Here is a 16,392-nt window from a genome sequence, read left to right as displayed (position 1 = left end):
TCATTCCTAAAGTTAACTATTATATAAGTTGGAAGCTAGTAGTTAGACCATCTCCAATCCATTTCTATTTTTTCTCCCAAAAAATGAAGTAAAAAATAGGGTAAATAGTGTTTCATCTCCAACCCTACTTTATTTTTTACTCCATTTTTACCTCCAAAAAGTATATTCCATTTTGATAATTTATATAAATTGTCAAACACACTCGTTCTATTAATTTGGTTTTAACAAATATATAATCTATATTTTTTTTCATTTTAATAATATTAAATAAATAATATTATATTTATAATACATAATTATAAGTTTTTGTAAAATACGTTATTATGTTTTAAAATTTCAATATGTATTTAAATTTCAATATGAATTTGATAAACAAAAAACAAACTTTATATTTATAATTAATTAATATAATTTAATATATAACACAATATTATAAGTATTAAACATTACGTTTAAATAATAATTAGTAGATAAAAAACCAGAAATGTATAAATATATAAAACGAGAGACTAGAACCGACAATTCAAAGTTCATTCCATTTTGGGGGAAATGAATAGTATAACACCAAATATGGTGTTATACTATTCATTTCCCAAAAATTTGGGAATAAATGGGATAGGGTTGGAGAGTAATAGGGGAAAAAATAGGAGAAAAATGGAGAATGAGCGTAGGTTAGAGATGCTCTTAGACCATCATCTCCATTCCATCTCCATTTTTTCTTCCATAATGGAGTAAAAAATAAAGTAAATAGTGTTTCATCTTCAACCTTACTTCATTTTTTATCTTTTTTTTTACCCTAAAAATTATATTCCTAAAATATTTCATTTTTATATCTTATATATTATCAAATATACCCCTCTACTAATTAAACTCTATATTTATGATTAATTAATATAAATTAGTATATAACATATATTATAAATATTTATTATTGTATTTAAATTATAATTAGTAGATAAAATAAACTACAAATGTATAAAATAAAAACAAGAGAGACTAAAATTGACAATCAAACTTCACCTCCATTTTTGGAGATATGAATAGTATTCCCCCATATACGGGGGAATACTATTCATATCTCCAAAAATGAGATGAAAATGAGGTAGGGTTGGAGAATAATGGGGGAAAATGAAGTTTAGGGGTGGATTGGAGATGCCCTTAATAGTTAAAACTAAAAACTATAACTTAACTTTTAACCGAAAGATTTTATAAGCTTTTGAACACTATGAAATAACAAAACACAAAAACTAAAATATAAAAGCTTTCGAAAACTATTTGAGTTTTTTTTTATTATTAACTTTTTTTTTTCTGAAAAAATTGTTATGAAAAAATGAACATTGGTGATAAATACCATTATTTTTAAGAAGTTCTAAAAATATTACAAATATAAAATGGCACCTGTAAAAAAAGGTAATTACACCGTAAAAGAATGGATATGTGTGGTTCTAAAATAATTGTTTTCACTTTCGTTGAGAAAATTTTCAGAAAAAGAGTGAAAATGTCATTTCTAGTTTCTATGGGAAAATTAAGAAAACATGTATTGTTTAAAATGATTGAGTTTTGATTTTTTATTTTTTTTCAAATAATATAATCTTTAAGATATTTGAACATGAAACAAAAATTTAATATAAGAAAAAAAAATTAATATATCATATATGATTCAACATAAAGTTAAAAATAACAATAAATAATTTTAGTAAGATAGTTTTACTATTTTAATGTTATCAAGATTTCAACTCTATGTGACGATATTGCATATATATTTTTCGTAATATCTTAATACTTGAATCTCTAACTTGGGGCAATTATCTTGACTAGTTATATCTAAAAGAAAAAACTCTTTTCAGCCCTCGTTTAAACTTTCTTTAACATCTTCAACCAAGTTGCTAGTAAATAGAAAGTTCAAAAAAAAATCTTAAAGCTTTTTAAGAAACAATATTAAACCAAACACGTTTTAAAAAATAAAAATAAAAACATCTTACAATTCTGTTTTTTTCTAGAAAACAATGTTTTTTTGTCATAATGAATTGAATTACTCGCAAATGGTCTCTATAGTTAGCTCAAAACTGTTATTTTGGTTTTAAAATGTTTGGACTAGTACAAGAGGTCCAAAATTTTTATTTTGTTGTGAGTTCGGTCCAATTTGCTTTGAACTTTTTTCAATGATAGATTTGCCCTTATTAATTTCTTCTTTTAATTCTTTTATAATTTTATTGTATTTCTTATTTAAAATCAAATAAAATACCCCACCCACATACCTCCAGAAACATTAACACACACACACACTCTCTCTCTCTATTGTTGTCGGACCAACACCTTCTATCGATCACCACCGACGGACAACCACCACTTAATGGACTGTTGGGAATGAATCTGAGATGACAAATGCGGAATATCATGAACAATCAAGAATCAATAACCATAATATGCAAGTAATCTGATAAAGGGTTTTTGTATATTGATTATCTCATGAACGTACAGAGAAAAACCCTAATATGGTAAAAAGCTTACACCAAAAGTAAACCTAATGATTATTTATAGGGAACAATAAATATCTACCATAAATATAAAATAAATGCCTAATATAAAACCAATGCCTTAGCAGAGTTCGATTAAGAACTTCTAGTGTAAAGGCACCGTAGGGAATCATAAAATGATTAACCCTAAAAAGGCTTCCCTAAATAACCAAATATGCCATATCAGTTTCAATTCTCAAATACTCAACAATCTCCCCCTAGATGTTGAAACTGATGAAGATCACGATTTCAGATCTTCTTGGCATTTCTCCCCCTAAATTGTGATACTCATCAGCACATGGGGTCTTCAAAGCGAGAGAATTAGAAATAATCTTCCAAATACGAACTCCCCCATGAATAATCATCACTCCCCCTTGAATCTTCAACAAATACCATGGAGAGAATCCGGAAAGTTAAGAAGTATCACCAACAATCATCAAAACCCGTCAGATATGATGAAATAAATCTCGTTAGAATAAACCCATTTCTCAAAAATTAAAACCGGAAAAATAACAAAAATTAATTTTGTATTTTCCAATATTTAAATTTAGACAAAAGAATAGAATAAGAAACAATTATTTTAGAAGAGTTTGAAAAGAATAAGACCAAAGAAAAGGATAAGAAATGAAAATATTTTGGAAAGAATGGGTAAAAATCCGAAAAGTTTGGAAAGAATTTGGGATATGTGGTTAAATCCGTGAAGTTCTGAAAGTCAGGGGGCTGAAGATGAAAATATATCTCATTGCTTCATTTTAACGCTAAAAGAAATAACATTGAGTCATCTTCTTCGTTCATTCAGAGAACGGCGTTTCTTTGACTTTTAAAAAGTCCAAATAGATCCCGCTTAGAAATTTACTCCTGATACGAACCCATTGAAGCTTCATTTGAAATTGCAGAAGAACACAAACATCATTCAAGCAAATAGTTCCGATTACAATATCAAGTTTCGATTTTGATTTGTAAAATCTGATTCCGAGTCAGTCCAATTCCGTATTCAATTTTGATTCTCGAAACTTTGATGTTTATAACGACGAACAGATTCCGATCGTAGTTTGATTGGTTCAGATCCCAAATCGCTTTTGATACTACTGATTTCTGTTTTCAAACAAAATCCAAATCGATTTAGAATAATGACGTCGACTGATTTTTGTTCCTATTTCCCAGTGTCAAATTCACAAGCTAGAAGACCCGTTATCATATTTGGAGTGCCGATTATATAAAATATCAAATAGCGACTTCACGATGCCGACGATTTTTGACATCTAATTCCAACAAAAATTCTGATTTCAATTCGCTTGAACCCCGATTTCAGTTTCGTTTTGCTTTCAGTATTCACATTTGAAATCGAACTCTCTTGATTTGAGCGAGGGTAACTGAGTTTAGAAACATCGACAAGGTTCGCTGCAAGTTCAATGGTGCAAATCAAGGCAGCCCGGAATCGTTGACGTCTCGCTCCTATGAGTTTTGCTTCTTGATTGTAAGGTTCTGGTGAGTTCGGTTCTTGATGAACCAACCTTCACCTCTTGTGGCATTCGGTTCCAACTGTGAATCCAGATTCGTTCCTATCGCTCCCAATCGAATGTTCATGAACCGAAAGCTAATCAAGGACCGAGAGCAGGTTCGCTTCAATTTCATACCCAAAACGAAATAGACCGAACGTTCGGTCTATTTCGGTTCCAATTGAGTTTCGCTTCTTAATCTTGAGTTCGGTTCTTAGGTTCGCTTGAAATACAGTTGCAGGTTCGCTCCATCAATTACACAACCGAAAGCGAAATCAACTGAACGTTCGGTTGTGAACAGTAGATTTGGGTTCGGTTGTTAATCGAGAGTTCGGTTCTTTAATTGTGAGGTTCGGTTCTTAATCTGAGTTTCGCTTCTTTAACTTGAGTTCGGTTCTTATTCGTGAGGTTCGCTTCTATGAGTTCGGTTCATAATCTCCTTCTTGACTGAGACTTTCGTTTTTGAGTCGGCTTCAAAGAAACATAGATATACAGTATGCCGACTGCAAATGAACAAACGAAACCTTGATTGCGATTAATTGCAAAATTGGAAGTCTATACCAAAGTTATGATTTTGGCCCCTAGAGAATCAACGAAGTGACACATTCATCCCTTTACATCTTCATAGTTGAGAAAAGAACCTTTTATTGAGATTAAATCCGGAAGCAACCCCTCCTGTTACAACAAATTGACAGTTTGTACGCTTTAAGCAGAAAAGTGTCAGAGAGCAGCTTTATTTTTGCAGAATAATGACACTTTTCACCCCTTTTTCAACTTTTTCAGCTTTTTGTCAATTCCAACACACAAAAAAACAATAAATTTGATTTCTTCAATAAGATTTCATATCTTTGACCCAATATTCACCAGATTTCACCAAGATTTTGTCCCCATTTTTTTTTGTTTTTTTTGTTGTTTTTTTTTTTTAAATAGAGAACAAAATTGTTATGGGACTTTTGGTACCCATTTAAGGTTCAACTTTGAAGTTGGTTTCTTGCACACCCACTTATTTGAAGAAAATATATCATCCTCTGAAAATAATACCCTCTTTTTAGCTGGAAAACAAAAATTTCCAAAAACTTCATTGAACCAACCAAATACTCTTTTCTCTTTTCTCCAACTTTTACCATATTCATCTGAAGAAAAGTGTGAACGGAATTTCTTTTGAACATTCTTGACTTCAACTTTCTGAACTTTTTCACAAGCATTGGTTACTTGTACCTTGGGCATCCAAACTTTCTGCATTTTACTCTTGTTCTTTCTCTTGTTCTTTCTTTTCTTATTTCTAGGCTTCAGAAACAAATTTCTGATTTGAACAACCTTTTCATCTTTCTGAATCTGATCATCTGTAGTTGTTCCATTAGAGCAAAACTCCTTCACTTTCACGATTTCCGGAGATATACTTTGAGATTCTTCTTCAGAACAACTAGATTCGGATTGTGAAGCTTCTGAAAAACTTGAAACACTTGACTCCCCCTCAACAAGAACATCTGGAGTCGCTTTTTCTTCAGAACCTTGAAGAACATCATGAACTTCTTCAAGAATATCAAGAACATCTTCTTTTTCTTTTCTTTCTTTCTCTGACTTCTGTTCTATATGCTTCAAAAGTAAGTATTCTTTGATGATAATAAATTGTTTTAACAAATCTTTATCTTGCTCTACACAATTACTTTTAAATCCACCACTAGAGATCTGTGTAAAATCACCAATCATCTCATCAACATAGAGATTATACATCTCAATGGCATTCTTTAACATAGATTGTTCAGGAACATCCCAAAACAAATATCCTTCTTTAAGTCGAAACTTTGGATCTGTAACTTTTAATCCTAGTCTCTTAATTTCTTTTAACACCTAATAATCTTCCATTTAATCTTCAATAAGAAAGAAAACTTGAAGAGAGAGAAAGTAGATCTGATGAGAATTCTAGAGAGAGAAAAACGGATTTGAAAGGGTTTTTAGTGAGAGAAAACAGATCTGAGTGGATTTTAGAGAGATAAAGTAGATCTGAACACGAAAATTCAAACAAACACAAAATTTTCTTCTAACTCTCTTCCAGAACACGATTCAAGAACAAATCATATGATAGAATGGGTAGAAGATAACAGATCTGAACAAGATTTTGCAATAAAACGAGATATTAGACTTTTTCTTTTCAGAAAACTTACAAAACTTGAAGAACAAGGTGAGATTCAAGATAAAATTTCGCCAAAAACAAGTTCGATTCTTGCAATAATCGCTGAGATCTACAAGAACCTGCTCTGATACCACTTGTTGGGAATGAATCTGAGATGACGAATGCGGAATATCATGAACAATCAAGAATCAATCACCATAATATGAAAGTAATCTGATAAAGGGTTTTTGTATATTGATTATCTCATGAACGTACAGAGAAAAACCCTAATATGGTAAAAAGCTTACACCAAAAGTAAACCTAATGATTATTTATAGGGAACAATAAATATCTACCATAAATATAAAATAAATGTCTAATATAAAACCAATGCCTTAGCAGAGCTCGATTAAGAACTTCTACTGTAAAGGCACTGTAGGGAATCATAAAATGATTAACCCTAAAAAGGCTTCCCTAAATAACCAAATATGCCATATCAGTTTCAATATCTTAAATACTCAACATGGACCACTATCATCTGTTGGACCACCATCGTGTGTCAGCCTATCTTAGTCGCTGGAGAATCTTTTTTTGCTAGACCACCCAAAACCACCTCCGACGACGTAAATTTGAATATTCGACGATGTAGATCTGAAGCACTGCCACCTATCGGTATCTTCCTAAAATTTCATCGTCGCCAGGAAACCCTAGATCTCCGGTGAAACCCTACCAAATATTGAAACCCTTCTCATTGGTCTCTTATAAAATGTCACCGCCGTCAGAAAACCATACCAGATCTTGAAACCCTTTGCAAGTATTTCGATCTATCTCGATGTGATGACGATTCTAGGTGATAACGATGCTACCAGAGAAAATGGATGGTGGTGATGACTATCACACCCCAAAACCACGAACGGCGGAAACGTTCAGGGGTGGAGGATGTCATGTACAGTATCACAACAGTGTAATATAATAAACAAGAAACAACATCATCCATTGCATTATAAGTAAAGTTTAATACATGTGTGTTCTTTCATTGTAATACGACACCAAAAATATACAATCAAAATAAAAGATGAGACTTGTCTGCTTCGTCTTCTCAAAACCTGGCCATCGTACCTGTCTACTGTTGACCTGAGAATACAAGTTATTTTGAAAGCGAGTATCAGCTTTAAAGCTGGTGAATTCATAAGTAATTAAGTGTCGTTGTCTTGCTTATGAAAATCTGTTATGAAGGCCATGTAAACCTTTAAATGAAAATGTTGATGTAAGTATGAAATCCCTAGAAAATCCCTTATTTTCTATAAGTATGAAATGTAGTCTTCTACCAAGACCCGAATGTTTTGTAAGTAAAATGATAGTTTTCCTTTAATTGTTTAGTACTAAAGTACTTAGTCTAACTCATCGTTTATGTGAAAGTATCACAAAATAAAATAAACAAGAAAATGTACTACTATAAGTGTGGTCACTGGGTACTAAGACTAACACAACATCGCATTAAGCGAAATATGTAACCTAATGAACATCCAAAGATTGTCCAGAAAAAGTAATAATGTAAGTGTCATCGTTGGGTACTAGGAGTAACACAACATCGCATTAAGCGAAAGGTATAACCTAATGAACAATCGAAGATTGTCCACTTGTCCTCTGTAGCAGCAGCAGGTGGGTGGAGGGATTAGCCCCGGTTATCGATCTACCTAGTATAAGTAGTAACCTTAGACCTCCGTAGATGGTCATCGACCACTGGTGCTAATCAGTGGGGTTCGGAATGGTGAGTCCCGCCGAGCTATCCCATTGAACCGGGATAGGAAAGATAATTTACACAGTAAGTACTAATAAATCATCCACGTAGTTCTAAGTACAAGTATCCAGGTAAGTGAATACAGGATAATGTACCTATGTAAAAGTGTTCCTGTATGGTATTCATGTATGTGTGTCCATGTAACAGGTAAGTATATGTAAACATATTCATGTATCAGGTAAATATCTGTAAGTACTCATGTATCAGGTAATGTACTAGTATAGACTCATGAATGAACTGACTCTTGTGTGATTCCGTGTAATAGAAGTCATATTTGATATCTTCAAATTATCCCTATGATAATTTACTGTAATATAACTAGTTGATCATGTAGGTTTATACGCTCTTACTACTCAAGGGTGTGGGAAACTAAATGAAAGATGTAAACTATAACATCAATACATATATAAGAATATAAGTTTATATGCATAGTTTAGTTCAAGAATGTAAAATGGTTTTGTAAGACATCTTATGGGTTTTGAACAATAATTAACAATGACTTGATGTCATTTTAATAAACATTTCAAAGGTAAAACATTTGATAACAATGTGTTTTTAAGATTTAAAACCATTTCATGCATCACATTTTGTAGCATGTGAAATCTGTTAAATGACAAACACAGTTATAAAATACATATTAATGATTTAATAACATGTTTGTTTCTACTTGTATTCCCCCCCCCCTTTAAAGCATTTAAAATCATTTAAAACATTGATTAGGGGTATGAACTCACCTGAAGTTGGTGATTGGGATGAACTGAACGGTATAGGATTGCTAGGTGTTAAGCAAGGACTTGTACACACACTACGATCCTAATGAACATATAATCACACATATATGCACTCAATTAGTCTCAAATCACTAATTGATAATGTTAAGACATCCTAGACATAATAAACACTTTATATAAGTGTTTTAAGCCCTAAGGATTGCATCTAAGCTATTGTGGGACAAGGTACTTGTGTTTAGGGTTCCAAAGGACCCCATATATGAGTTTACTCCCCATATACCATCACACATGGAGTTTACGGTTGTAAACTCTTGAGTTTATGGCCGTAAACTCCCAACCATGGGGGTATTGTTTGTTTTGAAGTCCCAAATGATTCCTAGAATTATTCCAACTTGGTGGTTCAATTCTTGAAAGGGTTTAAGGTCTAGAAACACTCCAATTAGGAGTTTACGGCCCTAAGGCCATTTCCTTTGGAGTTTACGTCCGTAAACTCCATTGGAATGGTGTTCTTTTTGTTTTCAAGTCTCAAGCATAGGTGGTATAAGTTCTAGGCTTTTATTCCAAGCATATGAAGACATTAGGCACACTTTAGTGCCATCCTTTCATGTTTACGGCCCAAGAAAAAAGTCTTGGCCGTAAACTCACTTTGATAAATGATTTTGATGTGCTTAAGGCCTTAGATTAAATGGGAACTAGTCTTGATAAAAGTCTTAAAGCTTTAGGTGCCTTAAAACACCATTTTGAGTTTGAAAAGGGAGTTTACGGCCTAAGAAACTCTTGGGCCGTGAACTCCCAAACTTGGGTGATTCAAGGTTGTTTTCTTGCCCCTAACACACATACATATGAGTCTAAGGCAGTTGCATAACACAAGGGTCGGTCTCGGCTTTGTTTCGGGAGTTTACCGCCCAGGAACACCTTGGGGAGTAAACTCCTAGATCTAGTGATTTAGCCTTCTAAATCATGTTATAAACACATATAAAGCTTTCTAACATTACTAGAAAGAGGTACTCACGATTTGGGATAAAAACCCGAAGATCCGTGAGAGAGAAAATGGCTTTTCTCTAGTTGGAAATGCGAATAATGAATGAATTTGGTTCAGAATTCTATTTATAGTCCTGAAATATTTTTGGCAGAAAATATTTTTATTCCTGAAATGATCTCTAATATAGTAGAGTGTTGGAATAACAGTGTTGCACAAAACCCTAGTGCACCCACTCTCCTGATATTTCCTGAAGTGTAAACCCTAAATTACTCAAACTTACGCGAAAAGTCTGAAAATTAACTGTGACTGCTACAACTTCTATTGAAGTGATATAGTTTGTACAAAATGGAGATTCCGGGTTGTCACATCATCCCCCCGTTAGAAGGAATTTCGTCCCGAAATTAGAATTTAAGCAAATAAGAAATTACAAATAACTAAGCAAAAAGGTGAGGGTATTTCAGTTTCATCTGATCCTCACGTTCCCAAGTGAATTTCAATCCACGCTTTGCGTTCCAGCGCAGCTTCACTTTCGGGATACGGCTCTGCTTTGTTTGCTTGACCTCTCAGTCCATGATCTCTACTGGTTCCTCCACGAAGTTGAGGCTCTCGTTGATCTCGATCTCGTCGAGTGGAATAACAAGAGTCTCGTCGGATAGACACTTTTTCAAGTTTGACACATGGAAGGTAGGATGTACGTTACTGAGTTCGTGCGGTAGATTGAGTTTGTAAGCCATAGGGCCGATTCTCGCAAGAATCTCGAAAGGCCCTATGTATATTGGATTGAGCTTCCCACTCTTTCCAAAGCGTATCAAGCCCTTCCAGGGTGAGACCTTCAGTAGGACTCGGTCGCCCACCTGGAACTCCAATGGTTTCCTACGCTTGTCAACATATCTTTTCTGTCGGTCTCTAGAGGCTTTCAATCGTTCACGAATTTGAACGATCTTCTCTGTCGTTTCCCTAATGATCTCTGGACCCGTGAGAGCGCTTTCGGGAATTCGTCCCTTAGCTAACTGGGTATCACCCACTTCAGCCCAACACAGAGGGGATCTGCACTTTCGGCCATAGAGGGCCTCGAATGGAGCTGCCTTTATGCTCGTATGATAACTGTTGTTGTAGGAAAATTCAACAAGGGGTAAATGGGTATCCCAAGCTTTTCCAAAGTCAATCACACAGGCACGCAACATATCTTCTAAGGTTTGGATAGTTCTCTCACTTTGCCCGTCGGTTTGTGGGTGGTAGGTTGTACTCATGTCCAACCTAGTTCCTAGGGAACTTTGTAATGACTGCCAGAATCTCGAAGTGAATCTACTATCTCGGTCCGAGATGATAGATAAAGGAACACCGTGCAACCTTACAATCTCCCTAATGTAAGTTCTGGTAAGTTTCTCCATCTTGTCTATTTCTTTGATCGGTAGGAAGTGTGCAGACTTGGTCAGTCTATCGACGATGACCCATATGGAATCAAGTCCACCCGTCGTCTTGGGCAACTTGGTTATGAAGTCCATAGTGATCCGCTCCCACTTCCATTCTGGTATCTCCGGTTGTTGTAGAAGACCGGAGGGTTTCTGGTATTCGACCTTGACCTTTGCGCAAGTAAGGCATTTACTCACGAAGGTAGCAATATCTGCTTTCATGTTAGGCCACCAGTATAACTTTTTAAGATCCAAATACATCTTATCTGAACCCGGGTGGACGGAATAACGAGTGTTGTGAGCTTCGGTCATGACCAAGTCTCTGAAGCCACCGTGTTTCGGTGTCCAGATCCGATCAATGAGGTATAAGGCTCCGCCACCCTTGATTTCTAAGTTCTTATCCATCCCTCTAAGGGATTCACCCGCCACGTTTTCAGGTTTCAAAGCGTCGAGCTGAGCCTCCTTTATTTGCGTGGACAAGTGTGAATGGATAGTTAGAGTCAAAGATTTGACTCTACGACCAGTATATTCTTTCCGACTTAGGGCGTCGGCTACTACATTCGCTTTACCCGGATGATAACGAATTTTGCACTCGTAATCACTAAGTAGCTCGACCCACCGTCGTTGTCTCATGTTCAGCTCTTTCTGGTCGAAAATGTGTTGTAGACTCTGATGGTCTGTAAAGATCGTGCTTTTTGTACCGTACATGTAATGTCGCCAGATCTTTAGAGCAAACACAACTGCTCCTAGTTCAAGATCGTGGGTTGTGTAGTTAACCTCATGTGTCTTCAGCTGTCTCGAGGCATAGGCGATGACTTTACCTCGCTGCATCAGAACACATCCGAGTCCTTGATTGGATGCATCACAATAGACAATGAAGTCTTCTATCCCTTCGGGAAGGGATAGTATCGGGGCGGTGCACAAGGCTTGTTTGAGCGTTTGGAACGCTCTTTCCTGTTTCTCTTCCCAGTCAAAGGCCACGCCTTTCTGGGTCAGGGTGGTAAGAGGTTTCGCTATACTGGAGAAGTTCTGAATGAACCTGCGATAGTAGCCAGCTAGACCTAGAAATTGACGAATTTCAGTAGGTGTCTTTGGTGCTGACCAGTTCTCGATGGCCTTAATTTTGGAAGGGTCCACGTGTATTCCCTCTTCGCTAACAACATGGCCCAAGAATTCGACTCACCGAATCCAAAATTCGCACTTTGAGAACTTCGCGTAGAGCTTCTCCGATCGCAATGTTTCTAAGATTTTACGGAGATGTTGACTATGCTCCTCCTTACTTCGAGAGTAGATGAGTATGTCATCAATGAAGACGATGACGAACTGATCCAAGTAAGGACGACACACCCTATTCATCAGATCCATGAATACTGCGGGTGCGTTAGTTAATCCGAACGGCATCACTACAAACTCGTAGTGCCCATAACGAGTTCGGAAGGCTGTCTTGGGAACATCCTCCTCTAACACTCGTAGTTGGTGATATCCGGATCGCAGATCTATCTTCGAGAAGTAGTTGGCTCCTTGAAGTTGATCAAATAAATTGTCAATGCGGGACAAGGGATAACGATTTTTAATGGTAAGTTTGTTGAGTTCTCTATAGTCGATGCACATGCGAAACGATCCATCTTTCTTCTGGACGAACAAGACCGGTGCTCCCCATGGTGAGAAGCTTGGTCGAATGAATCCCTTCTTGAGAAGTTCGTTAAGTTGACTGGAAAGTTCCTGCATTTCAGCCGGTGCCAGATGATAAGGAGATTTAGCGACGGGGGTAGCCCCTGGCACTAAGTCGATTCTGAACTCGACTTGGCGTTGTGGTGGTAAACCGGGAAGTTCTTCTGGGAATATGTCGGGAAAGTCGTGTACTTCTGGGATTTTCTGGATGTCTTTCAGTTCTTGACTGGTATCGACGACGTGTGCAAGAAATGCATGGTACTCCTTCCGCAAGCACTTCTGGGCTTGAATGCACGAAATGATGCGAAGGCTCGTACTAGGTTTTTTGCCGTAGATAACGAAATTTTCATTGTTAGGAAGGTTAAGATGAACTGCTTTTTCGAAGCACATAATGTCGGCGTGAAGAAGACTCAACCAATCCATACCGATGATAACGTCGAAACATTTAATTGGGACTGACATGAGATCTATCTTGAAAGTATAGTCATCTAAAGTTAAGGTACAACCTACGTATATGCAGTTTGTACTCTCTATTTTCCCGTTAGCCATTTCTACCGTGAATGAATTATCTAATGCACATGGTTTTTGTTTAAGCAGGTGTGCAAATTTGTGACTTACAAAACTTTTCTCGGCTCCACTATCGAAAAGTATGAAAGCATATGAGTTATAGAGGAGGAACGTACCAGTAACTATCGTAGGATCAACTACTGGTTCCTCGTGGCCTAGGGCCATAACTCTTCCTACTCCGCTAGCCATCCCCGCTTTAGGGCAGTTCTTCTTGTAGTGGCCCACCTCGCCACAACCGTAGCAAGTTTGGCCCATACCGGCATTAGGAACCTGGGCGGCTTGAGCTATTGGAGCCTGGCAGAAACGGGCTGTGTGCCCTTTCCTGTTGCAGTTGGTGCATTGCATCTCCTTGCAAGGCCCGCGATGGTGGAAGCTGCATTTGTTGCACTTCGGGAGAGACCCAACATAAGTTTTTGCTGGTAAGGGGTTGGCAGGGACAACAGGAGTCACTGTGGCAGCATTGATCGCCACACGTTGTTGTTTATTGGAGGATCCTTGCGAAGCCCCTCTTTTCCTCTTATTCCACCCTTTCTTGTTGTTGTCGGGGTTGGACTTTTGGGGTATGGGTGTAGGGATTGTTGGGTTCTGAGGTTTCCGATGATCGATGAGAGATTATGCCAGTTCTTTGGCGCTATCAAAGGTAATAGGCCTAGAAGCAATCACACTTGACTGGATCTGGGGCGACAGTCCCCAAATATATCTCTCTATCTTTTTGCTCTGGAGAGCAACCATGTCAGGGCATAAGTTTGCCAGATCACAGAACCTATTTGTGTAGGTCGTGATGTCGGATCCAACCATTTGTAGACCCCAGAATTCTTGCTCGAGTTTTTGTATTTCACCTCGAGGACAGTATTCTTTCATCAGCATGTCTTTCAACTTTTCCCAGCCGATGGAATACGCCACCACCAAGGTCAGATAGTTAACATGGCTGTTCCACCATGTTAGTGCTCTGTTAGAGAAGGTACAAGCCGCAAACTTGACCTTGTTGCCTTCTTGGCATCCACAGATCCGAAGACAGATTCCATCTTCTCAATCCACTGTCTTAACACCATAACCCCACCAGTACCATTGAAGCTGCGGGGTTTGGCGTTTGTGAAGTCCTTGTAGGTGCATTCTCGAGGGTGTCCATGGCTTTCGTCGTGGTTCAAGGGTGGTGCACCTGTTCCTGATCCACTAGGGGCAGGAGCGTTGATTGCTGACACAGCAGCTGCAACTGCTACTGTGAAAGCTGCCTGGAACATGTTGGCATCAAAAGGATTAGGTGGTTGAAGAGGTTCAGGTGGTGGTATTGGTGCTTCGTTGTTTGGGTTACATCTTGTACTTCTGCGTGGCGGCATCTTTAACTGTACGTTTAAAAGATGACGACATGGATAAGAATAAATTATTAATGAATGTGTCTCATGGACTAACTCCCCATAGTCCAACAACAGAATGAATAGAATGATTTAAATGAAGATGACAACATTTAGATAATGATTTCCATAAGATTAGATATCTGTCAATAATACTAGAATTACAGATGTAAAAAGTTCGGGAAAAATGGCCTAGAAGTAGGCCTTACATCAACCAAGATGGAAAATTTTGACAGAATTAAGACTAGATCAAGACCTAACAGGTCTAAGATTTATAAAGACAGGAAATTTGAACAAAGTTTTACATAAACTAGGTTATATCCAAAAGATGAGTTGAGGATATTCTATCGGCAACGAGAACTGCTAGCATGAGTCCTCGATCCCGACAGTAGACGTTCAATGTCCCTTATACGCTTGTCCGACCTTGCTTGCTGAGCTCGAAGTTCTCTAACTTCAGCTTGGGTTTCAGCAAGTTCCCTCTGCAGATTTGCATTGCGGACCAAAGTCCTTTCATAAGTAGACTCTAGTTGGCGAATGTGGACAGTGTTAACACCAGAGTTGGCGTCAACTTCCAAGACTTGATTGATAGTCGCCTGAGCCATTATCGAGTTCCGAGAAATCCTACGCACCATGATCGGTAAGACTCTATCAGCAGAACCTCCTTCAGTGAGGTTGTAGAAACTTCGGTCTCCATTGTAGGGAATGGGCTGACCCTGTTCATGACTCCAAGTAATCAAGTCAGTGGCCCACAGAGGTGTGGGTCCTTGAAACACAAGGCGGGGGTTCAGGTTTGGGTTTTGAGCACTTGGGGGTAGGTTGTTGACTTCAGGCTCTAAGTCAGAACTATCGGAAAAACCCTCAGCATGGTGATCATCCAAAGGGATTGGGTGATCATCTTCTGGTTCAGCCTCTAGCCAACCAGCATTGCCTTGGTTTGGGAAGTACGGATCGCCATGGTGAAATCCAGCCATTTTAATCTACGCGAGAAAAGGGATGTAAGGAATAGCTAGATAGACGAACTGACTAAGATAATTATAGTAAGACCAATACCCCTATGGTATTTCTTTATGGTTGTGTTGGTAAGTTTTTCGACTTGTTGCCATATCACAACCATTCTTGGGCATATTCTAATCACTCCTCGGACCAGCATAGTTGATCAGGCTATACCATTCCCAAGACTGACCATATATCCTCAGGCTTACTTGTGATATTCAACAATCGTAATACTTTTGTACTTGTCGTTGTGACACTGATTTTAGTATGAATGCAGGCATGTATACTTTGTTAAATATTTTATTATTTAAAAGTATAACTCTTAGACAGAGTGTTTTAATCCAGATGTATTTATAGTTAGTATATCTTTTATGGGTTGATATACTTTATTCACTATAAACAATGCTCTCATACCAATCTGTCACACCCCAAAACCACGAACGGCGGAAACGTTCAGGGGTGGAGGACGTCATGTACAGTATCACAACAGTGTAATATAATAAACAAGAAACAACATCATCCATTGCATTATAAGTAAAGTTTAATACATGTGTGTTCTTTCATTGTAATAAGACACCAAAAATATACAATCAAAATAAAAGATGAGACTTGTCTGCTCCGTCTTCTCAAAACCTGGCCATCAAACCTGTCTACTGTTGACCTGAGAATACAAGTTATTTTGAAAGCGAGTATCAGCTTTAAAGCTGGTGAATTCATAAGTAATTAAGTGTCGTTGTCTTGCTTATGAAAATCTG

Source organism: Lactuca serriola, chromosome 8 (genome assembly GCF_051521515.1).
Source record: "Lactuca serriola cultivar US96UC23 chromosome 8, Lser_US96UC23_V15, whole genome shotgun sequence".
NCBI classification, from domain to species: domain Eukaryota; kingdom Viridiplantae; phylum Streptophyta; class Magnoliopsida; order Asterales; family Asteraceae; genus Lactuca; species Lactuca serriola.
This window is presented reverse-complemented; position numbering follows the sequence as displayed.